At 45.5% G+C, this 26,100-nt stretch overlaps 1 protein-coding gene across 2 annotated transcripts in view; it reads left to right on the forward strand.

Annotated features, from left to right (window-relative positions):
* Positions 1-9,851: 9,851 nt before the first annotated feature.
* The window catches only part of hhatlb (hedgehog acyltransferase like, b), a 59,797-nt gene continuing 43,548 nt past the window's right edge, over positions 9,852-26,100 (forward strand). The window contains exon 1 of one of the 2 annotated variants that reach the window (XM_080213459.1): positions 9,852-10,011. The gene's annotated coding sequence lies outside the window, so the exon portion shown is untranslated. Of the gene's footprint in view, positions 10,012-23,582; positions 23,802-26,100 lie in introns of those variants that run through there. The other variant, XM_080213449.1, reaches the window with a different exon arrangement.

Below are 26,100 nucleotides of genomic sequence, written 5' to 3' on the forward strand. Positions count from 1 at the left end.
ATATGTGGATTAGTGGGGTAAATATATGGGGTTACAAGAATTGGGCCTGGGTGGGATTGTGTAGGTGCAGACTTGATGGACCAAATGGCGCCCTTCTGCACTGTAGGGATTCTATGATTCTATGAGAGAGGGAAAGAAAGGGTTAATTGGCACGATAACCACAGACTTCAGCTGCTGACTTGGAGTGATTTGATATTGTGGTGACGTCAACTTTTAACCTTTGTTTGTGAAGTTGTTGAGATTTGCACTGTCGGAGGCTTAAAATGCCACAACTGGAAAATGGCACAGCAATGCTGAGATGATGAGGACTGAATTCTTGAGCTTAAGGCGTTGGCAGATTTAATGTGTTTGCGTCAACCATCTGATCAAGGATGTGTGTTTAAGGCTAATTGGATACCTGTCACACCGTGCCAACCCTGAAGCTTCAGGGCAAAACTAAAAGCCGGTGTTTTCTTTTGTGAATCATCAGCAATCCTAATTTCAAATCATCAAATTCTAATGTTGGAACTGAAATTGATGGTATCAGGGATGTCAGATCTCAGTTACACGAAGAGACAGGAAAGGCTCGACCTTTTTTTTCCCTTCAAGCAAAAAAGATTGAGGGAGAGGATGATTCGAGGTGTTTAACATTTGGAGGGAATTGAATAAAGTAGATAGACAGAGAGTGTTTCCGGTAACCTGAGGAGAAAGATTTAATGTAATCGGCAAAAGAACCAGATGGTGAATGAGGAAAATGTTATTTTACACAGGGGTTTATTGTGATCTGGAATACGGATCTCAGTGGATGATAAATTTCAAAAGGGAATTGAATAAATATCTTGTAAAAGAAGCATTTACAGGGTATATATGTGGAGTTACAGGGCCTGGGTCTGGGTGGGATTGTCGTGGATACAGACTTGATGGGCCAAATGACCACCACCTGTACTGTGGGATTCTATAAACCTGAGTGTCAATGCAGGGCTGAAGGAGATCAGAAGATTGAATTGGTGCCTGAGGAACCAAGCCTCCAACAGAAGTGCTCTTTATTTTCTTTGAACTTGTAGTGAGATTAAATCAGACAAGAACATAAGAACATAAGAAATAGGAGCAGGAGTAGGCCATCCAGCCCTTCGAGCCTGCCCCGCCATTCAATAAGATCATGGCTGATCTGTCGCTGCTCAGTTCCACTTTCCCGCCCTCTCCCCATAACCCTTAATCCCCTCTCCTATCAAAAACCCATCAACCCGCGTCTTAAAAATATTTAGCGAGGCAGCCTCCACCACTTCAACGGGCAGAGAATTCCAGAGATTCACCACCCTTTGAGTGAAGAAGTTCCTCCTCAACTCCGTTCTAAACCGCCCCCCTTTTATCTAGAGGCTGTGCCCCCTAGTCCTATTGTCTTTTTTGAGCGGGAAGAGTCTTTCCACCTCTATCCTATCCATCCCATTCATCATCTTATATGTCTCAATGAGATCTCCTCTCATTCTTCTAAACTCTAACGAGTACAAGCCCAGTTTATTCAGCCTCTCCTCATAGCTCAACCCCCTCAACTCCGGTATCAGCCTAGTAAACCTCCTCTGCACTCCCTCCAAGGCCAAAATATCTTTGCGCAGGTGCGGCGCCCAAAAATGCACACAGTACTCCAGTTGCGGCCTCACCAATGCCCTATACAGCTGCAGCAAGACCTCCCTACTTTTATATTCAATCCTCTTCGCTATGAAGGCCAGCATCCCATTCGCCTTCCTGACCACCTGCTGCACCTGCAAGCTGGGTTTTTGCGACTCATGCACAAGGACCCCGAGGTCCCTCTGCACCGTCGCCTGCTGCAGTTTTTCGCCCCGTAAGTAATAGTCCTTCCTACCATTCTTCCTACCAAAGTGGACCACCTCACACTTGCCAACATTAAATTCCATTTGCCATTTCCTGGCCCATTCGCCCAGCCTATCTAGATCCTTCTGTAGACTCTCCACACCCTCCGCACAATTTGCCGTTCTCCCAATCTTGGTGTCATCAGCAAATTTCGACACTCTACACTCGGTTCCCTCCTCCAGATCATCTATATAAATGGTAAAAAGCTGAGGCCCCAGCACCGACCCCTGGGGCACTCCACTAGTCACCATCCGCCAATCCGAATAGCACCCGTTGACCCCCACTCTCTGCCTCCTATTTGACAACCAATCCTCTATCCACGCTAACACCCTACCCCCAACTCCATGTCCCCTGACCTTCTGCAATAACCTCTTGAGAGGCACTTTGTCAAACGCCTTCTGTAAATCAAGAAAGACCACATCCACCGGCTCTCCTCTATCCACCGCCCTAGACACATCCTCATAGAACTCCAGTAAATTTGTCAGACACGACTTCCCTTTAATAAAACCGTGCTGCGTCTGCTCTATCAAGCAATTCCCTTCAAGATGCCTCGCAATTTCCTCCTTAATGACAGATTCTAACATTTTACCTACCACAGACGTTAAACTAACCAGCCTATAATTCCCCGCCTTTTGCCTGGCACCCTTCTTAAACAACGGCGTAACATTAGCCGTTTTCCAATCATCCGGCACTTCCCCGGAATCCAGCGACGTCTGGAAAATAACCACCAAGGCATCCACTATCACCTCCGCCATTTCTTTCAGAACCCTCGGATGCATTCCATCCGGTCCTGGCGACTTGTCCACAATCAGCCCCTCCAGTCTGTCGAGCACCGCCTCTCTAGTAACAGTAATGTCATTAAGACCCTCCAGTCCTATCACCTTTCCATCGCTAACACCCGGCAAATTATTCACGTCCTCCTCCGTGAAGACAGAAACAAAAAAGTTATTCAATACCTTAGCCATATCCCCATCCCCTACCACTAGGTCCCCTTTCTCATCCTCTAAAGGACCAACATTCACCCTAGCCAGCCTCTTCCTTTTTATATATTTATAAAAACTCTTGCTATCCTTTTTTATATTAAGCGCTAGCCCAGCTTCATAGTTTCTCCTACCCTTCCTTATCAACTTCTTTGTCAATCTTCGTTGACATTTAAACCTCTCCCAATCCTCTTCTCGCCCACTACTCTTAGCTACTCTAAATTCCTCCGCTTTTAGTTTAACACTTTCCTTCACCTCCTTCGTTATCCACGGCTTATTACCTCTCCTCCTACTATCCTTTTTGACCATCGGAATAAATTTCCGTTGAGCACCAAGAAAGATCTCCTTAAAGATCCTCCACTGCTCCTCAACAGACCCTCCCTCCAACGCGCTCTCCCAGTCCACATTCGCCAATTCTTCTCTCATCCTACCATATTCCCCTCTATTCAAACAAAGGACGCGTGTCCGGGAACCCACTTTCTCCTCCTCCATCTGCACCAGAAACTCCACCATACAATGATCACTCTCCCCAAGAGGATCCTTCACCACAAGGTCCCTAATTCTACCCGCCTCATTACATAGCACCAGATCCAAGATAGCTCGCTCCCTCATCGGCTCCAACATATAAGATGATTAGAGGTTTAGATAGGGTGGATAGTGATAGCCTTTTTCCTCGGATGGAGAAAGCTAGCACGAGGGGGCATGGCTTTAAATTAAGGGGGGGTAGCTACAGGACGGATGTCAGGGGTAGGTTCTTTACCCAGCGGGTGGTGAGGGATTGGAATGCCCTGCCTGCTGCAGTTGTAAATGCGTCTAGTTTGGGGGCGTTTAAGAGATCTCTGGATAGGTTTATGGACGAAAAGGGATTGGTATAGGCTAGTGGGTCATTGTTTTTGTAACTGGTCGGCGCAACATCGTGGGCCGAAGGGCCTGTTCTGCGCTGTAATGTTCTATGTTCTATGTTCTATGTAACACACACTGTTCGAGGAAACTATCCCGGCAGCATTCCAAGAACTCATCCTCGAGCCCCCCACGTCCAACATGGGTCGACCAATCAATATGCAGATTGAAATCCCCCATAACTACGGCCGTCCCATTCCTGCACGCCGCACTTATTTGCGCGTTAACAGCCCGCCCCATCTCCAGATCATTATTCGGGGGCCTATAGACGACACCCACCAGCGTCTTCCTCCCTTTGCTGTTCCTAATCTCCACCCACAACGATTCCACCCTCTGCTCCTTGGCTCCAATATCATCCCTTGCTACCACCGTGATGCTATCCTTAATCAGCAGAGCTACGCCCCCCCCTTTTCCCTCCTGCCTATCCTTCCTAAACACTTGATAGCCCTGTACATTCAGCTCCCAGTCCCTGTCACCTTGCAGCCACGTCTCTGTAATGGCCACCAGATCGTATCCATTTGTGTCGATCTGCGCCACCAGCTCATCCACTTTATTCCGAATGCTTCGTGCATTCAGATAAAGTGCTTTCATCCCAGCCTTCACCTGGACCCTATTTGCCGCAACGCCACCAACTATACTCACGCCCCCTACTCCCTCTATTATTGGGACATCCTCGGCCTCTTCCCTTACATGTACCCTCTCCTTAACTTTAGACTTCGTAAGGTCACCTACCCTCGCACCCTCCCCCCCCCTAATTAGTTTAAAGCCCTGTCTACAGTCCTCTTTACTCGATTCACCAGCACTCTGGTCCCAGCACGGTTCAGACCAATCCCATCCCACCCGAACAGGTCCCACCTACCCCAATACTGGTGCCAATGCCCCATAAATTCAAACCCATTCCTCCCACACCAATCCCTGAGCCACCCATTCACTTCCTTAATCCTGTCAACCCTACGCCCATCTGCACTCGGTTCAGGCAGTAGCCCAGAGATAACCACCTTGTCGGTTCTACTTTTTAATTCCATTCCCAGCTTTTCATACTCCCTCCCCAGATCCTCAGTTCGCATTTTGCTTACGTCGTTGGCACCCACATGTACCACAACGACCGGATTCTCACCCTCCCACTCCAGGTTCCTCTGCAGCCCAGCTGCGACATCCCGGACCCGAGCACCAGGCAGACAACACACCCTTCTGTGCACTTTGTCATTGTGACAAAGGACAGTGTCAATACCCTTCACCCCACTATACCCAATCACTACTACGTTCCTTTTCCCTTTCTCTTTGCCTATGTCCTGCTGCAGCACTGTACCGTGTGCAGCTTGCTCACCAACCTCACCTGCCTCGTTCTCGTCCAGCCTGGAAGCAAGAACCTCAAACCTGTTATGCAGATTAAGAGGCTGAGGCCTCCGCTCCTCACCCCCCTTCCTCCTCCCAGCAGCCCCCACTTGTCCCTGACCCTTAGAGTTAGCCAGTCTAGGGGGGGGTGGATGTCACTTGCACCCCATTGACAATGGCACCCTCTCTCCCCCTGATGAGCCTCAGTGCCTGTAGCTCAGAGGCCAGCTCATTTACCCTGAGCTGGAGCTCCTCTAGCAACCTGCACTTACTGCAGACATGGTCACTGGGATGAACCCTAGGGTCCACCAGTTCCCACATCATACAGAAACCACACATCACATGCCCCTCCATTATTCACTGTAGTAGTTTTGAAAAAATTTTTTTGTTTTTTTTTTGTTTTTCAAACGAACTCACCTGGCCTTTTTTCCTTCCAGCCCTTTTTGATATTAAGCCCTAGTAGCTCACTCTGCTTCCCACTCACTCCGCTGCCCGCTGTCTACACCAGGCCTCCTTTTAAACCTGGCACTGATTTAAAGCTGATGGCCCACAACTGCCTGCTAACCACTCCCTCAGAATTCTTAAAGCAGTAAATACAATAAATAAATGCTTTAAACAGTTCTACAAAGAACAAAGTGCTTTAAACTTATTTTAAACAGGTTTTTAACAGGTAAAATCTTAGCTCTCTCTCTGCTCCTTCACTCGTCTGCTCCAGCAAACAATGGAAGGCTTCACCTTGTGGTCAGTTGATATTTAAATCTGATGGCCCACAACTGCCTGCTAACCACTCCCCCAGAATTCTTAAAGCAGTAAATACAATAAATAAATGCTTTAAACAGTTCTACAAAGAACAAAGTGCTTTAAACTTATTTTAAACAGGTTTTTAACAGGTAAAATCTTAGCTCTCTCTCTGCTCCTTCACTCGTCTGCTCCAGCAAACAATGGAAGGCTTCACCTTGTGGTCAGTTGATATTTAAATCTGATGGACCACAACTGCCTGCTAACCACTCCCTCAGAATTCTTAAAGCAGTAAATACAATAAATAAATGCTTTAAACAGTTCTACAAAGAACAAAGTGCTTTAAACTTATTTTAAACAGGTTTTTAACAGGTAAAATCTTAGCTCTCTCTCTGCTCCTTCACTCGTCTGCTCCAGCAAACAAAGTAAATTGTTATTTCAAAAACATGGCATAGGTACGATAGATCAACTGACCTCCTGTGTGCTGTGCAACACTGAGAGTTTTATTCTTCGGGGGATGTGGACATCGCTGGCAAGGCCAGCATTTATTGCCCATTCCCAATTGCCTTTGAACTGAGTGGCTCGCTCAGCCATTTCAGAGGGCATTTGGTCGCCGCACTTAACGCAAGGATATTTTGGCCTTGGAGGGAGTGCAGAGGAGTTTACTAGGCTGATACCGGAGTTGAGGGGGTTGAGCTATGAGGAGAGGCTGAATAAACTAGGCTTGTACTTGTTAGAGTTTAGAAGAATGAGGGGAGATCTCATTGAGACATATAAGATGATGAATGGGATGGATAGGATAGAGGTGGAGAGACTCTTCCCGCTCAGAAAGGACAGTAGGACTAGGGGGCACAGCCTCAAGATAAAGGGGGGGCGGTTTAGAACGGAGTTGAGGAAGAACTTCTTCACTCAAAGGGTGGTGAATCTCTGGAATTCTCTGCCCGTTGAAGTGGTGGAGGCTGCCTCGCTAAATATTTTTAAGACGCGGGTTGATGGGTTTTTGATAAGAGAGGGGATTAAGGGTTATGGGGAGAGGGCGGGAATGTGGAACTGAGCCACGACAGATCAGCCATGATCTTATTGAATGGCGGGGCAGGCTCGAAGGGCTGGTTGGCCTACTCCTGCTCCTATTTCTTATGTTCTTATGTTCTTAAGAGACAGCCACATTGCTGTGGCTCTGGACTCACGTGTAGGCCAGACCGGGTAAGGACGGCAGATTTCCTTCCCTAAAGGACATCAGTGAAGGTCCTTTACAACAATTAACTATGGTTTCGTGGTCACAATTACTGAGATTGGTTTTATACTCTTGCTTTTAAGCAAGTATGTAGCTTGGAAAAGTGGTGGTAGTTAGGTGGGGTGGAAGCGTGGTGGGGGTGGGGGTGATTTAAGTAGGGATAGGTTGTCAAGGAAAGAACAAAAAAGGAAAAGGTGATATGAGAAAAGACATTTCCACACAGAGAGCGGTTGGGGTCTGGGATGCTCTGCCTGGAATTGTGATGGAGGCAGGTTCAGTTGAGACATTCAAGAGGGCAGTAGATGTTTATTTAAATCAATAAAAGGGGGTATGGGGGAAAGGACAGAGGAATGGCACTAAGTCATGATGTTTCTTTGGAGAACTGGTGCAGACCTGATGGGCCAAATGGCCTCCTTCTGAGCCGCAACAATCCTGTCATTCTGTGATAGGCTGGAGAGCAAGTGGCAAGTACAGCAGCAAAGTGGCTAGCACTGCTGCCTCATAGCGCCAGGGACCCAGATTCGATTCCTGGCTTCGGTCACTGTCTGTGAGGATCTGCATGTTCTCCCCATGTCTGTGTGGCTTTCCTCTTGGTGCTCTGGTTTCCTCCCACAGCCTGAAAGACGTGCTAGTTAGATGCATTGGCTGTGCTAAATTCTCCCTCAGTGTACCCGAACAGATGCCACAATGTGGCGACTAGGGGATTTTCACAGTAACTTCATTGCAGTGTTAATGTAAGCCAACTTGCGACTAATAAACTGAAAAAAAAAGTGATGAATTAGCTGGAGGGATAATTGTTACACAACCTGTATTTAGATAGCACCTTTAATGTAATGAAATGTTACAAAGGGCCTTTCAGGAGCATTATAAAGCACAATTTGACACTGAGCCACTTACAGCAATAAACAGGCAAAGGCTTGTTTAAAAGGTAAATTTTAAGAAGCAACTTAAAGGAGGAATGTCAAATGGGTTGGTAACGGGAGGGGTAAAGAAACACAAATTGGCGACTGAGAATATTCCTTCCCATAAGGAAAAGATGAGCCTCTCATGCACTGTCACACCCCCCCTGGAGAGTGAGCTATACCTGCCCTGTTAAATCATTGACACTCAGCATGACTTCAGACTGGAGTGAGCCAGTTATAAAACTGCGCTGCCCTTGAGGACAGTGAGTTCGCTGAATGACATTTAGTGTGATTGCTTTTTGTCTCGGTGGGGGTGGGGAAGGGGGTGTGCTTGGTCTTATCAGCCAATATAACCTGACACTGAAGCATCAGGGAGATGTAACCAGCAAAAACACCCCCCGCCCCAGCCAACGCTCCCCCCCCCCCCCCCCCCCGCCCAACCCCCTCACCCCAACAAGACAGGCCTCGTGTCTCTTCACACTCCTTACCCAGGTGGGAGGGCAGGCTGACTGGCCTGGGTCAACACTGTCAGCACATCGAACCCACGGCATTCCCAGAGCGCCCTTCATAATTCGAGGACATTGCAAAGTGCCTTCAGACCAATGGAACACGGTCAAACCAGAGAGTAAGCTCTGGAGACTTAATCCCTTCTTTCACACTGATATCATTTGTCATTTATAATGGAGAATTTCGGAACATAGAAACAATAGGAGCCATTTAATTAACCCTCTGAGCCCTGTGTCGTATTGAACTAGAGGGGTTCCAGCTCTATCAGAGGCCTCAAAACTAACTCATCGGCCAAATAGCCTCAGCTCTGAGAGAGTGACTTTGTCCAACCCACGGAGGTGAGGAGACATTTCTTCACCCAGAGTGGGGAGCCTGTGGACTTCATTAGCAGAGGAAGTAATTGATGTCAAAACATTGAATGTATTCAAGAGGCGGTTGGATATAGCACTTGGGGGGAATGGGATCAATGGTTATGGGGAGAAAGCAGGACGAGGCTATTGAGTTGGATGATCAGCCACGATCGTGATGAATGGTGGAACAGACTCGAAGGGCCAAATGGCCTCCTCCTCCTATCTTCTATGTTTCTATGTTTGCTGTGCCAAGTAGTTTTAACTGAGTGACTCATTCTCAGCTGCAGGGAGAATGCAGGCACCTGCGCTTTTCAAGAAGTGGTTCTCCTCTTGGCTGCAGAAACAGAAGCAAATGGCCTTCAACTGACGTCACCATGACCACACACTACTTGATGTGTGGCACAGTGGTTAACACTGCTGCTTCACAGCACCAGGGACCCGGGTTCGATTCCTGGCTTGAGTCACTGTCTGTGCAGAGTCTGCATATTCTGTATGGTTTTCCTCCAGGTGCCCAGCTTCATCCCACAATCCGAAAGATGGATTGGCCGTGGCAAAGGTATGGGGATAGGGTGGGGGAGAGGGCCTGGGTAAGGTGCTGTGTCAGAGAGTCAATGCAGACACAATGGGCCAAATGGCCTTCTCCTGCACTATAAGGATTCAATGGTTCTATCTTCTGGGAAGTTTAGAGAAAGGATGATTTTATGATTCCAATGAGATTTAGGTTTGAGATTATAACTGAGGATAATTTTGTATTTACCCTGATATTAAATACTAACTAAATAAATTGAAGTGCAGAAGACCATGAAACGGGGGCGTAACTGGATTTTTCAGGAAGCAGGCGATTTGTTAAGAAGAACAAACATTGAGATTTTGTTTTAAGATAAAAAGATTGTGGCATTCTCTCTGAACAAATCATGGCTTGCCCTTTAACATGGAGATTTGTTTTGCTCAAGGAAGGAGCATTGGGTAATTCACTCCCCCTCAACAATCAGGAAGCTGTGGGTAGCAGGAGTTCCCTGGAGTCTTGCTGTGTACAACCTGACACCTGGAGAGACATCAGCACTGGAAAACAAGCCAGCAGCACACACACAGTGCCGGGCTGAGCTTCCCACTCTAATGTGGGTTGGAGCTAGCAATGGGGCCTTTATTGTCTGCAGGACATGTTGCTGCCAGCTCCAGCTAGCAGGGTGCTGCACTGTTGGGCCATCTCTGTGAAGGTAAGAAGTTGTGTTTAATATGGAGCAAAAATAGAGGTGATTCTTTCCTCAGACTCTGAATGCTGGGCACTCAATGTGTGATGAGTATCTCAAAACATTCTGTTTGGAAATGTTTGTTTAAAGCGTTTAGTATTCTATTCATGAGAAGGAGAGAGGAGCAGGACATAATTCCCCCCAGCCCCAGTATTTTAATGTCAACAAGGAAACACTTGTTTAATGAAGTGCCTGATAAATGTATAGATGCTAAAAAGTTACGATGGGGGCAGCACGACAGTACAGTGGTTAGCACCGCTGTCTCACTGCGCCAAGGACTCAGGTTCGATTCCTGGCTTGGGTCACTGTCTGTATGGAGTTTGCATGTTCTCCCCATGTCTGCATGGGTTTCCTCCGGGTGCTCCGGTTTCCTCTCACAGTCTAAAAGATGTGCTGGTTAGGTGCATTGACCTGAAGAGGTGCCAGATTGTGGCAACTAGGGGAATTTCATAGTAACTTCTTTGCAGCGTTAACATAAGCCTTACTTGTGACTAATAAATAAACTTTAATCCATTTTAAAGGGCGTTGTGGCACTTAGTCAGATGATTTGCATTGAAGTGTAACAACTTGTGATTATTCCTACCTATCTGGGAGTGAACTGCCTTCTGTTCACTCCCCGGGATGTGGCCATCATTAGTAAGATCAGCATCTATTGCCCATCCCTAATTGTCAGCTTTTGGAATCGCTGCAGTCCATGTTTTGTGATGACAGAGTAGTTTGCTGGGCCATCTCAGGCAGAGTTTAAAATCCAACCACATTGGGTTTGGAATCTTTTTTTAATATTCATTCGTGGGACATGAGTGTCGCTGTGTTGTGCCTGTCGCACAGTCTGTTTTAATCTTTGTATGGTGGACAAATAACTGCGAGTAGACGTCTTGTTAGTACAACCAATATTTATTTAAGAACACAATCAATAATCACCCACCCAACCAACAATAAGTTATCTTGCAGAAAATACTAAAGTTCAAGTCCTTAACCTAAATTTGAGTGACTGGTAAGTACCCAAGTAGATATTGGCCTTTATCTGTGTGTTGGTCTCGGTTGCCCTCTGTGTCGTCTGGTCCTTTGGTCTGGTCTGGCACCCTGGCTCTGGTCTTCCTTCCTTCTCGGGTGTGGTGGCTCTCCTCATGCTGGTCATTGCTGGCGATGGTCACCGGTGTTGCAGTTCGTTTGTGGGGTCAGAGAGAGAGATACTTGGTTGTGCAGCACCCTTTATACCCCGTTGGGTTTTGCAGTCCTTTTGGCCATTGCCAATCAATCGATCAGGACTTGATCACCCTGATCCATAAAGTCCAACTGGCTTCTGCCACACCGATCTCTGGGTGTGTCCCCAACGGCCATGTCTGTAGGTGCTGGGGGGGGCACAGAGGGTTCACATTTCCCTCCCAAATAAGGGGTTACTCACCCTTATGTCTGGTAAACAACCCAGTTTGACCAGAAAGTCTCTTTCGTCCTGGAGATGACCCATATCTTGTGTATTCACTCGTCTGGATTCCAGCCTGTTTATCTTTGTCTTTTAAGCTGTAGCCTGTCATTTTAGTTCATGCTCAATTGTCCCAGAGTGCTTTACACATCGCCATTTTAGATGGCCTGTTTGGCCACAGCTGACTGGCCAGCATTTATTATCCATCCTTAGTTGCCCGAGGGCAGTTGAGAGCCAACCACATTGCTGTGGCTCTGGAGTCACATGTAGGCCAAACCAGATAATGACAGCAGATTTACTTCCTCAAAGGGCATTAGTGAACCGGATGGGTTTTTCCAACAATTGACAATGGGTGGGATTTTACAGCCTCGCTCGACCCAAGATCAGAAAATCCCACCTGAGGTCAATGGATATTTCCATTGTCTGCCCCTTGCCCATTCCGATTCCGTGACGGACAGGGTGGTAGAATTCCGGCAAATGGCTTCATGGTCATCCGTAGATTCTTACTTTTTTAAAAATTCAAATTCCACCATCTGCTGTGGTGGGATTTGAACCCGGTCCCCAGAATATTGGCTGAGTTTCTGGATTAATAGTCCAGTGGTAACACCAGTAGGCCATCGCTTTCCGCCATAAGTGAGAGCAGATTAGGATGGCAGATTTCCTTCCCTACGCAAATAAGGTTGTATTGGCAACACAGTAGCTTCAAGCTTACCATCAGTATTATTAGCTTTTTAATTCAGGATTATTTAATTTATGGAATTAAAATTCCCAGTTGGCATGATAGGATTTGAACTCCTATCTCGGGATTACTAGTCCAGCAACGTAACTGCTGAGCTATCATAGATCATAGAACCCTACAGTGCAGAAAGAGGCCCTTTGGCCCATCAAGTCTGCACCGAACACAATCCCACCCAGGCCCTACCCCCATATCCCTACATATTATACCCACTAATCCCTCTGACCTATGCATCCCTAGACACTAAGGGGCAATTCCTTAGCATGGCCAATCAACCTAACCCGCACATCTTTGGACATATTAAGAGAGGCAATGGGATGCCCTATTTCTTTTTTGAAGGGGTAACCAAGAAGGTAGATGAGGGCAGTGCAGTTGATGTTATCTACATGGACTTTAGCAAGGTCTTTGACAAGGTACCGCATGGTAGGTTGTTGCATAAGGTTAAATCTCACAGGATCCAGGGTGAGGTATGTAAATGAATACAAAATTGGCTTCTGCAGGGTGGTTGTAGAGAGTTGTTTTTCAAACTGAAGGCCTGTGACCAGCAGGGTGCCTCAGGGATCAGTGCTGGGTCCACTGTTATTTATCATTTATATTAATGATTTGGATGAGAATATAGGAGGCATGGTTAGTAAGTTTGCAGATGATGGCATAGTGGACAGCGAAGAAAGTTATCTCCAATTGCAACGGAATCTTCATGAATTGGGCCAGTGGTTGACAAATGGCAGATGGAGTTTAATTTAGACAAATGCGAGGTGATGCATTTTAGTAGATTGAACCAGGGTAGGACTTACTCAGTTAATGGTTGGGTGTTGCAGAGAGTTATAGAACAAAGTGATCTAGGCATTCATGTTCATAACTCCTTGAAAGCAGAGTCACAGGTGGACAGCGTGGTGAAGAAGGCATTTGGCGTGCTTGGTTTCACCAGTCAGAACAAGAGTTGGGACGTCCTGTTGAAGTTGTACAAGGCATTGGCAAGGCCACACTTGAAATACTGTGTACAGTTCTGGTCACCCTATTATTGAAAGGATATTATTAAACTAGAAAGAGTGCAGAAAAGATTTACTAGTTTGCTACCCGGACTTGATGGTTTGAGTTATAAGGAGAGACTGAATAGACTGGGACTTTTTTCTCTGGAGTGTGGGAGGCTGAGGGGTGACCTTATAGAGGTTTATAAAATAATGAGGGACAAGGTAGATAGTCAATATCTTTTCCCAAAGGTAGGGGAGTCTAAAACTAGAGGGCATAGATTTAAGGTGAGAGGGGAGAGATACAAAAGTGTCCAGAGGGGCAATTTTTTCACACAGCCAGTGATAACTGGAACAAGGTGCCAGAGAGGTGTGCACAAGTTTATTTTTTAAAAAACATTTAGATAGTTCATGAATACAATGGGTATAGAGGGATATGGACCAAATGTGGGCATTTGGGATTAGCTTAGAGTTTTTTAAAAAAAAGAGCGGCATGGACAAGTTGGGCCAAATGTCCTGTTTCCATTTTGTAAACCTCTATGACTCTATGATTCTGTGTCCTTTAATCTTATTCACGGGGTCATGGTTAGCGAACAAGCCAAATTTCAACCTTGTGGCCGCTGAGATGAAGGGCGGCCACTCATTCAGCCCACTCACTAGCCAAGGTTGCCCATCACCGATGTACTGGACCTTCACTGGCCCCAGATGGGGGAGGGAGTCAAACGTTTGGCATTAGACAACTGCTGTCTCACAGACAGCAACACAACAGCTCAGGGTAACCCATACCAACCTGAACACCTCACAGTGTCTGGACAGATTGACTTTATTTTTATTTATTCTTTCAGCGGAGGGGGTATCATTGGCTAGGTCAGCATTTATTGCCCGTCCCTGAGTGTCCTTGTGAAGGTGGTGGTGAGCTGCCTTCTTGAACGTAGGTACATCCTCTGTGCTGGTAGGAAGGGACTCCCAGGATTTTGACCCAGTGACAATGAAGGAACAGCGAGTGGTGAGTGGCTTGGAAGGGAACCTCCATGTGGCAGTGTTCCCAAATGCCTGCTGCTTTTGCCCTTCCAGGTAGTAGAGGTTGTGGGTTTGGAAGGTGCTGTCACAGGATCCATAGTGAGTGGCTGCAGTGCGTCTTGAAGATGCTACACACGGCTGCCTCTGTATGTTTGTGCTGGAGGGAGTGAATGTTGAAGGTGTTGGATGGAGAGCCAAACAGGTTGCAAAGCGCAGGTAAATTCAGAGCAGCCAGTCCCCTTTTGAAGAATTCACTACACCAGCCATGTTTATTATTTGTTTATTGTGATGTCTCTCACACTTTGAATTTAGTTAATTACCATCAAGATTGTGAGATTGACACACTAACCCTCACCTTGAAATGGTCTTTAAATCACAGCCCCATATCCGCAAGCTTCATGTAGTTGTGTAACTGCTCAAAGTATGCACTTGTCATCAATCCATTGTGGCCAGATTACTAGTACATGCTTTTAATGATAGCTTTTGATCTGATTTGATTTATTATTGTCACATGTATTGATACACAGTAAAAAGTATTGTCTCTTGTCTGCTATACAGACAAAAGATACCATTCGTGGAGTACATAGGGCAAAAGGAAAGGAGAAGGTGCGGAATATAGCGTTACAGTCACAGCTTGAGTGTAGATAAAGATCAGCTTAAAATATGGTAGTTCCATTCAAAAGTCTGATGGGAAGACGGTGTTCTTTAATTGGTTGGTGCGTGATCTCAGACTTTTGTATCATTTTCCTAACGGAAGAAGGTGGAAGAGAGAATGTCCAGGGTACGTGGCATTCTTAATTATGCTGGCTGTTTTTCCAAGGCAGCGGGAAGTGTAGACAGTCAATGGATGGGAGGCTGGTTTGCATGATGGACTGGGCTGTGTTCACGACTGTTTGTAGTTTCTTGCGGTCTTGGGCAGAGCAGGAGCCCATACCAATCTGTGATACAAACAGAAAGGGTGCTCTCGATTGCACATCTGTGAAATTTGGTGAGAGTAATGGATCTGCTTTCCTGCAGCTTGCCTCCAAGTACACATGGGTTTACACATGGCAGCACTTTCCAAACCCAAGACCACTTCCATAGAACCATAGAAAATTACAGCTCAGAAACAGGCCTTTTGGCTCTTCTTGTCTGTGCCGAACCATTTTTTGCCTATCCCACTTTTTCTGGAACAAGTTGCCAGAGGTGGTAGTCGAGGCAGGTACAATTTTGTCTTTTCTACCAACTCTGGCCTTTTGGTGTTTCCTTCCTCCTCACTCAACCTCAACCATTAAGAGAGAAAATAGAGATTTGTACTTTTACAGTGTCTTTCACGATCGTACAATATCCTAAAGTCAATTACAGCCTGTGAAGTATTTTTTTGATGTGTAATCACTGTTGTAATGTATTGGAGCTGGCAGCCAATTTATGCACAGCAAACTCCCACAAACAGCAATAAGATAAATGACCAGATAATTTGTTTATCGGATGTTGGTTGATGGGTAAATATTGGCCAGGACCCCAGGGAGAACTCTCCAGATCTTTTTCCAAATAGTGTGCTGGGATCTTTTCTATCCAGCTGAGTGGGTAGGTGGGACCTTGGTTTAATATCTCATCCAACAGTGCAGCACTCCCTCTGTATTGTATTGCACTGAGCAGCACCATTGGTGACAGAATCTTTAGTCATCACATTCCTGCTTGCAGGAATTCTTTCCTTCAGTCTCTTTTACCTCAGCTGTATTTGTGGTTCCCTCCCCTAATCTCTCTCCCTTAATCACTCCCATCATGACATAGGCTCCTCTTACAAAGCAAAATGTGATGTCTCCAATCTAAATGTTACCTTATAAATTTCTGCGTAATAAAAGTCTTAAAAAAGGGAGAAATTGACAGGGATATTGTTGATATTTTCATACATTCCATGAATATAGGGTTGATCCTGTAAACTAGCAGATTTCTTGTCCTAAGGTGCTTTTCCCATTCTAGACTTATGCAATAAACACCAGGTAACCCGGTCATCATCATTTTGCTCTGTGTGGGTAGATGCTTGCTGAATGCAAATTGGCTGCCATTGACGGCACCTCAAAAATATTTCCTGCGTCGCAAAGGAGTTTGGAATGTGCAGAGGTTGTGAAATACGCCATATAAATGCAACTCTGCCTTCCTTAGGAAAGGCCATTGAAGTAGACAATAGGGGCAAGTTGTTACTCAAGGCACGGGGTGAGAAGGTGGGTGGGAGAATGTGGGATCTATCTGTTGGCCAATGAGCATTTTTGTGAGCCTGAAAATTAGTTTTTATAACATAGAATATGACGAAGGCCATTCAGCCTCTGGAGCCTGTGCTGTTGTTCCAATGGATTATGACTGGATCATTAGATCACATTTGGGGAAAGTTACAAAACAAAGAGATCTCAGGATACAGGTTCATAGCTCCCTGAAAATGGAGTCACCGGTGGACAGAGTGGCGAAGAAGGCATTCGGCATGCTTGGTTTCATCGGACAGAACATTGAAAATGGGAGTTGGAATGTCTTGTTGAAGTTGTACAAGACGTCCCAACAAGGCAACACTTGGAATACTGTGTGCAATTCTGGTCACCCTATTACAGAAAGGATATTATTAAACTAGAAAGAGTGCAGAAAAGATTCACTAGGATGGTGCTGGGACTTGATGGTTTGAATTATAAAAAGAGGTTGGATAAACTGGAATTTTTTTCTCAGGAGTGTAGAAGGCTGAGGGGTGATCTTATAGAGATCTATAAGATAATGAGGGCACAAATCAGCTAGATAGTCAATATCTTTTCCCAAAACTAGAGGGCATAGGTTTAAGGTGAGAGGGGAGAGATACAAAAGTGTCCAGAGGGGCAATTTTTTCACACAAAGTGTGTGTGTCTGGAACAAACTGCCAGAGATAGTAGCGGAGGCAGATACAATTTTGTCTTTTGAAAAGCGTTTAGACAGTTACATGGGTAAGATGGGTATGGAAGGATATGGGCCAAATGTGGGCAATTGGAACTAGCTTAGGGTTTAAAACAAAGTGCAGTTTGAACAAGTTAGGCCGAAGGGCCTGTTTCCATGCTGTAAACCTCTATGACACTATGTGGTAAATCAAAGAATAGAGACCAGGCAAGAGATAAAGATATAAATGTGGGAATGATAAAAAGACAGGATGGTACAGAAAATACAAATCTAAAAGTAAATTAGCTAACAAGGCTAACAGTTACAAAAATAATAAAAGGGGAAAAAAACCTAAGGCTTGGTACCTGAATACATTTGATTTGATTTATTATTTTCACTGGTATACAGTTAAAAGTATTGTTTCTTGAGCGCTATACAGATAATGCATACCGTTCATAGAGTACATTTGGGAGAAGGGAAGGATAGTGAGCAGAATGTAGTGTTATGGTCATAGCTAAGATGTAGAGTAAGGTCAACTTAATAATGGTAGATCCATTCAAAAGTCTGATGGCAGCTGTTCTTGAGTCAGTTGGTATGTGACCTCAGACTTTGGTATTTTTTTCCCAATGGAAGAAGGTGTAAGAGAGAATGTCCAGGGTGTTTGGGGTCCTTGATTATGCTGGCTGCTTTTCCAAGGCAGCGGGAAGTGTAGATACAGCCAATGGATGGGAGGCTGGTTTGTGTGATGGACTGGGCTCTGTTCATGACCCTTTGTGGTTTCTTGCAGTCTTGGACAGAGAGGGAGACAGATCAAGCTATGATACAACTAGAAAGAATGCTTTCTATGGTCATCTGTAAAACCTGGTTAGAGTCGTAGCAGACATGCCAAATTTCCTTGGCCTCCTGAGAAAGTAGAACACATGTAGCATTCGAAACAAAACAGATGAACTGACAGCACAAATAGAAATAAATACATACAATCTGATAGCCATTACAGGTTAGGACCTGAATACTGAAGGGTACATGACACTTAGAAAGGACAGGAAGCCACAAAAGGTGGAGGTGTGGCTCTCTTAATTAATGATACACTGGGGTTACCCAAACTCAGGAAACCAGGATGGAGAAGCAGTTTGAGTAGAGATGAGAAATGATAAAGGTAGGAAGTCATTTGTAGGAGTGGTGTACAGGTGTCCTCACAGTAGCTATTTGGTATGACAGGGTATAAAGGAAGGAATGATGGGAACCTGGGAATACAGTAAGAAGTCTCACATCACCAGGTTAAATTCCAACCAGTTTATTTGATAGTAAACTCACAAGCTCTTGGAAACACTATTCCTTCTCCACATCATAACCTGGGAATAATCATGGGAGATTTTAAACTACATATAGACTGGAATAATCAGATGGGCAAAGGTAGCCTAGGTGTAGAATCTATAGAAAGTTTTGAGATAATTTCTTAGAACAGCATGCTCTGGACCAACCAGAGAGCAAGCCATAGTAATCTTGGTATTATGCAATGAGATAGAATTAATTGATAACCTCAAACTGAAGATACCCCTAGGTAGCAGCAATCATAATATGATTGAATTTTATATTCATTTTGAGGGAGAGAAGAGTGGGTTTAAGTCTAGTATCTCAAACATAATTATCTTGCAATTGTGTCTTTGCTTATATATATAGTGTTTGTGAACCTACCTCCACTCATCTGATGAAGGAGTAGTGTCCAAAAGCTTGTGATTCCAAATAAACCTGTTGGACTTTAATCTGGTGTTGTAAGACTTCTTACTGTGCCCATCTCAGTCTAATGCCGACACCTCCACATCATAGCTTAAGGGAAATTAAGAGGATATGAAAGCCATGCTAGCTAAAGTGAACTGGCAATTTAGTTCGGTAAAGATACAGAGGCAGATATTTAAGAGGATATTTCTGAATACAGTAAATAGATGCATTCCAACGGGAAAGAAAAATTACAAGAGGTGGACCTGCAATCCATTGTTAAACAAAAAAATTAAAGTTAGTATCACACTTAAGGAAAAACATATGATAGGCAAAGATGGGTGGCACATCAGAAAATTGGACAGAATATTTTAAAAAGCAAAGAATTACAAGAAGATTGAGTATGGTGAGGCCGCAGCTGGAGTACTATGTGCAGTTTTGGGCGCCGTACTTACGCAAGGATATTTTGGCCTTGGAGGGAGTGCAGAGGAGGTTTACTAGGCTGATGCCGGAGTTGAGGGGGTTGAGCTACGAGGAGAGGCTGAATAGATTAGGCTTGTACTCGTTAGAGTTTAGAAGAATGAGGGGAGATCTCATTGAGACGTATAAGATGATGAATGGGATGGATAGGATAGAGGTGGAGAGACTCGTCCCGCTCAGAAAGGATAGTAGGACTAGGGGGCATAGCCTCAAGATAAAGGGGGGTGCGGTTTAGAACGGAGTTGAGGAGGAACTTCTTCACTCAAAGGGTGGTGAATCTCTGGAATTCTCTGCCCGTTGAAGTGGTGGAGGCTGCCTCGCTAAATATTTTTAAGACGCGGGTTGATGGGTTTTTGATGAGAGAGGGGATTAAGGGTTATGGGGAGAGGGCGGGAATGTGGAACTGAGCCACGACAGATCAGCCATGATCTTATTGAATGGCGGGGCAGGCTCGAAGGGCTAGTTGGCCTACTCCTGCTCCTATTTCTTATGTTCTTATGTTCTTATGAGAGAAAGCTAGCTAGCAATATGGAGACAGAAAGTAAGATTTCCTATAGATATTGAAAAAGAAGAGAATTAACAAAGTGAGCATTGGTCCCATAGGGAGTGAATGTGCTGAATTAATAATGGAGACTAAGGAGATGGCAGGTGAATTGAACAAGTATTTTGTATCAGTCTTCACTATAGAGGATACAGATACTAGGGCCTGAACCTTTTTACAATTTATATAAATGATTTGGATGAAGGTAAGTTCGGAAGAGGACATAAGGCAGCTACAAAGTGATATTTGTAGGTTGAGCAGATGATAAGACCATAAGGGGCAGAATTAGGCCGCTCGGTCCATCGAGTCTGCTCCACCATTCATAGAACATACAACACTACAGCACAAACAGGCCCTTCGACCCACAAGTTGCGCCGATCACATCAATACCTACCATTCCATAGACCTATCTATAACCCCCAATCCCATTAAATCCCATATACTCATCCAGAAGTCTTTTAAAAGACCCCAGCGAGTTCGCCTCCACCACCACTGACGGCAGCCGATTCCATTCACTCACCACCCTCTGAGTGAAAAACTTACCCCTAACATCACTTCTGTACTTGCCTCACCGCACCTTAAATCTGTGTCCTCTCGTAGCGACCATTTCAACCCGGGGAAATAGCCTCTGAGAATCCACCCTATCTATTCCTCTCAACATTTTATAAACCTCTATCAGGTCGCCTCTCAACCTTCGTCTCTCCAGGGAGAAGAGTCCCAACTCCCTCAACCTATCTTCATAAGGCATGCCTCCCAATCCAGGCAACATCCTTGTAAATCTCCTCTGTACCCTTTCAATAGCTTCTACGTCCTTCCTATAGTGAGGTGAGCAGAACTGCGCACAGTACTCCAAGTGGGGCCTGACAAGGGACTTATAAAGTTGCAGCATTACCTCCCAACTCCTAAACTCAATCCCTCGATTAATGAAGGCCAGTACACCATACGCCTTCTTGACCACATCCTCCACCTGCGAGGCCGATTTAAGAGTCCTGTGGACCCAGACCCCAAGATCCTTCTGCTCTTCAACACTGCTAAGACTCCTGCCCTTGATATTGTACTCGTTCATCCCATTGGTCCTGCCAAAATGGACCACTACACATTTATCCGCGTTGAAGTCCATCTGCCACTTCTCTGCCCAGTCTTGCATCCTATTTATGTCCTGCTGCAACTTCTGACATCCTTCCAGACCATCCACAACACCACTGACCTTCGTGTCATGGGCGAACTTACTAACCCATCCCTCCACTTCCTCATCTAGGTCATTTATGAAAATGACAAACAGCAAGGGTCCTAGAACAGATCCCTGGGGCACTCCACTGGTGACTGACCTCCATGCAGAAAAAGACCCATCCACAACCACTCTCTGCCTTCTGCAGGCAAGCCAGTTCTGGACCCACAAGGCCAAAGGCCCTTGGATCCCATGCCCTCTCACCTTCTCAAGAAGTCTTGCATGAGGGACCTTATCAAACGCCTTGCTGAAGTCCATGTACACCACGTCCACTGCTCTTCCTTCATCAATGTGTTCAGTCACATTTTCAAAGAACTCAATAGGCTCGTAAGGCACGACCTGCCCTTGACAAAACCATGCTGAATATTTCTGATCATGCTAAACCTCTCCAAATGCTCATAAATCTTGTCCCTCAGAAGCCTCTCCATCAGCTTACCAACCACTGAGGTCAGACTCACCGGTCAGTAATTTCCCGGGCTATCTCTGTTCCCTTTCTTGAAAATAGGAACCACATCCGCAATCCTCCAATCCTCCAGAACCTCTCCCGTCTCCATCGACGATGCAAAGATCATCGCCAGGGGCTCTGCAATCACCTCCCTCACCTCCCACAGTAACCTGGGGTATATCCCATCTGGTCACGGCGACTTATCTATCTTGATAGAATTCAGAAGTTCTAGCACATCCTCTTCCTTAATATCCACAATTCAATCACGGCTGATATTTTTCTCATCCCCATTCTCCTGCCCTTTCCCCATAACTCCTGACCTTCTTATTAATCAAGAATCTATCTAACTGTATCTTAAAGACACTCAATGACCTGGCCTCCACAAAGAGTTCCACAGATTCACCCCCTCTGGCTGAAGAAATTCCCCCTCATCTCTGTTTTAAAGATCGTCCCTTTTAGCCTGCGATTGGGTCCTCTGGTTCTAGTTTTCCCTACTAGTGGAAACATCCTCTCCACATCCACTCTATCCAGGCCTCGCTGTACACTGTAAGTTTCAATAAGATCTGGCAAAACAGCATAATATGGGAAAATGTGAAACTGTCGAATTCAGCATGAAGAAAGAAGTATGTTATTTAAATATTGAGAGGGTGCAGAGGCTTCCGGTTCCTATTATTTCTTTGCTAGTGCATGAATTACACAAGGCTAGTAATAAAGGTAAGGCAAGTAATTAGGAAAGCTAACCACAGTGTCATTGTTTATTGTTAGGGGAATTGATTACAACATTAGAGAGATTATACTTCAGTTGTACAAGGCACTGGTGAGGCCACATATGGTGTACTGTATATAGTATTGGTCTCCTTATTTAAGGAATGATTTAAATGTATTTGAAGCTGTTCAGAGAAGACTGATAACTAGACTAACATTGGTGCTGCCTTTTTCACTGTATCCCAGTGAGGATACACTGAGGAAGGCAATGGCAAACCGCTGCAGTCATACAAAGCATAATCATGGAGCAATCCATTGGAAGTCCATGCTTACCAATGCCCTCTCAGAGCAGGGCAGCTGAAGGAAAAGGAGGTGGAGAATGACTGACAGACTTGAAGCTTACAATATGTACAATATCATTTTGCTTGGGGCAGCACGGTGACACAGTGGTTAGCACTGTTGGCTCACAGCGCCCGGGACTGGGGTTCGAATCCTGGCTTGGCCTCTTTTAAGGTCAAACCAAATAAACAAACTCGAGTTAAATCAGGACAAAGTAAAAGGGGCAGCTCCCCAAAAGGAAGGGGAACAGCCCGAACAAAATCAAAGTACAAAGGAAACTTGAAAACATCACATTAAAATGTGATTATTAAGGTCAATAATGCACCCCAGCCCCTGCGGTGCCCAACGAGCGAATCCTGGCTTGGGTCACTGTCTGTGTGGAGTTTGCACATTCTCGCCATGTCGGCGTGGGTTTCTTCAGGTGCTCCGGTTTCCTCCCACAGTCCAGAAGATGTGCTGGTTAGGTGCACTGGCCATGCTAAATTCACCCTCAGTGTACCCGAACAGGCGCCGGAGCGTGGCGACTAGGGGATTTCCACAGTAACTTAATTGCAGTGTTAGTGTAAACTGATTTGTGACTAACAAATAAACCGTAAACAAGCTTTCCAACTCACCAAACACTTAATTATGATGTTGGCCCTTTAACAAGGAAGAGATCCAAAACAGAGATTGCCAAGGCAATTCCGTAGCACAGCCGTATATAGAAACTGTAGTGCTCTGAATTGCACTGCCCCTGAAAAGCTGGTGGCAGCAGGTTAAAAAATAACTTTTCAAAAGGTAATTTACTTTGGGCAAAAATAGAGCTGCAGGGCTGTGGAGAAAGGGCAAGGTGTGTGAGATTAATTGGAACGCCCTGGGCTGACTGTGAGGAGACAACATAGAGCATTAAGTAGGTAATTTGCCAATTGATGAGCATGTCGAGCCTGTTTGCTGTCCCTCCGACTTTCATGGGGAGACTGGGATGACTAACACAGCCAGCAGTGGATGGGGTTAAGGAAGCTGTCACCTCTTCCTGGAGCTGCTGAAGACAGAAAGGCTTGATGGACAGCTGCAGGGTGCCTGGGACGAGCCAAGTTCTCCTCTGCTGGGACTGCATTTAAAAATAATCCGCCGTTCCTGACTTCTGCTGCGCAGCCTGGGGCGGTGGGGGAAGAGAGAGGGCTGCTGCCAGTCCCATCAGCAAAAAAAAGAGAGCAAATCCCAGGGAGGAAGGCATGAGTTAGAACCGTGGCAGACACAAAATCTTCAGTGTCCCCACTACCCTTGTTAAAGTACTGGATTCAAGGTCAGTGCATTTAGGAACTGGGGGGGGTGAGCAGAATATCTGTAAACTGCTGCAGTGCAGAATCGGTGCCAAACAGCAAGTGCCTGGGCACTGTATAAGCATGCATGGGCTTTCAGAGAACTCCGACTGTCTGCATTGCTCTCCCTCTATCTGTGTGTATTTGCGTGTTTACAAACTGACCCTAAACCGCTTATTTTCCAATGCTGTATATATTGCAAATGGTGTGTTTCAAAGGACGGATAAATGGTAAGGGTGGGGGAAGCAAATCGTCTACATTTTCAGGGAGCGAGTGAGCCTCGAACCTCTATCCAGAGGGCTATATTGAGTGTCGCTGCAGCTGACGAGAGACACTGCAGTCCCTTAAAATAGGCAAATACGCTGCTGTACCCCTCCAATGAACTGGATAGGCACTGCAGCAACTCCCTGTAATAAATATTTCAGAGATGTCTCTGCCCCGTGGGAATAATAGTATTCACCACCCCCCCATTTCATTCACAGCTTGTCTAGGCATTCCCCCCCCTCCCCCCCCCCCCCCACTCATTCCACTCACAGCTCCTCTGGGCATTGTGTGGATTTGGAGATACCCAAATATTGAGAAAATCTCAGATTCATTTTACAAACAAGAGTTGGGCTCAGTAAGTCCGACACACTCATTGGAATTCAGAAGAATGAGAGTTGGCCTCATTGGGGAAAGTGTCAGATTCTGAGGGGTATCCTGGCTGGGAGAATGGATAACACAGCTGCTGAGAGGATGATTCCCATTCCTGGGAATAAAGGGGTCTCCTATTTAAGACGGAGATGGGGAGGAATTTTCTCTCACAGAGGGTGGTTGGTGTTTGGAAATCTCCACTCCAGAGAGCTGGATCATTCAGTATACCCAGTTGGTGCAGGCTTGGAGGGCCGAAGGGCCTGTTCCTGTGCTGTAATTTTCTTTGTTCTACATTCAAGAATTTGATTTGATTTATTATTGCCACGTGTATTAGTAGACAGTGAAAAGTATTGTTTGTTGCTGCTATACAAAGCATACCATATATAGAGAAAGAAAGGAGAGAGTGCAGAATGTAGTGTTACAGTCATAGCTAGGGCATAGAGAAAGATCAACTTAATGCGAGGTAGGTCCATTCAAAAGTCTGATGGCAGCAGGGAAGAAGCTGTTCTTGAGTTGGTTGGTACGTGACCTCAGACTTTTATATCTTTTCCCCGACGGAAGAAGCTGGAAGAGAGAATGTCCGCAGTGCGTGGGGTTCTTTCTTATGCTGGCTGCTTTTCTGAGGCAGAGGGAAGTGTAGACAGAGTCAACGGATGGGAGGCTGGTTTGTCGTGATGGATTGGGCTACATTCATGACCTTTTGTAGTTCCTTGCGGTCTTGGTGAGGAATTGAGATCACAGCCAGAATCCAATCCTATTAAATGGTGGAGCAGACTCGCTAGGTTCAATGGCCCACTATTGGAATAGGAATGGCCATTCCTATTTCTTCTGTTCTTACGATCAAAAATCATCGATTATCTCTGCGCAAAGGAAACCTCTTCACTTGGACACGTTGATCAAGTTTTCTAAATATTTCAGTTTCAGATGATTTTTTTTAGCATCTTTCATGTCCTTGCGGTGTCTTCCAAGAGCCTTTGTGTCCACTGCAGTCCTGCTTGAAGCCTAGTTGTTGTCATAATGTAGGACAGCTGCAGTCAATGTGTGCACAGCAAGATCCCACAGGCAGCACTGTCACAGTGAAGAGATCACCAGTTTATAGCAATTGTTTGAAGGATTAATACTGGCCAGGACAGTTCCCTGCCCTCCTTTGGAACAGTGCCATGGGATTCTTTAAACCCACCTGAGCTGGGGGCTTTGGTTTAATGTCTTATCTCAAACACCTCCAACGGTGTGGCAGCGGCACTCTTTCAGCACTACTCTGGTGTGTATGTCTAAACTTTTGTACTTTAGCTTGCTGGATGAATCGACTATATTATTTATAGGTTCAGATTCCGAAGGGCTGCCACTAGTGATGTGTCTGACTGCAGAACCATCCCAGAAAAGTCCCAGATTTGAGCTCTGTTAAGTAACAAGTTAATGCTGTTGCCATTAATGTTCTTGGGCTGGGTAGGGGTGTGATGTTCCCACTTTTAACTGTCCAGTTACCCTGCTGCTGAAGGTGCAGACACACTGACTCTCCACAAAGGAGCTCACATCAGGAATGGCCCTGCAGATGAAGTCACCCGTCGCTGGTGTCACGTAACAAATCTATTTCCCCCCCTCGCTCCAGCGGATCCATCCTGGTATAGAATTATTTCCGCTCACTATGAC

This window comes from Carcharhinus amblyrhynchos, chromosome 2 (assembly GCF_965287045.1).
Source record: "Carcharhinus amblyrhynchos chromosome 2, sCarAmb.v2.hapA, whole genome shotgun sequence".
In the NCBI taxonomy this organism is placed as follows: Eukaryota; Metazoa; Chordata; class Chondrichthyes; order Carcharhiniformes; family Carcharhinidae; genus Carcharhinus; species Carcharhinus amblyrhynchos.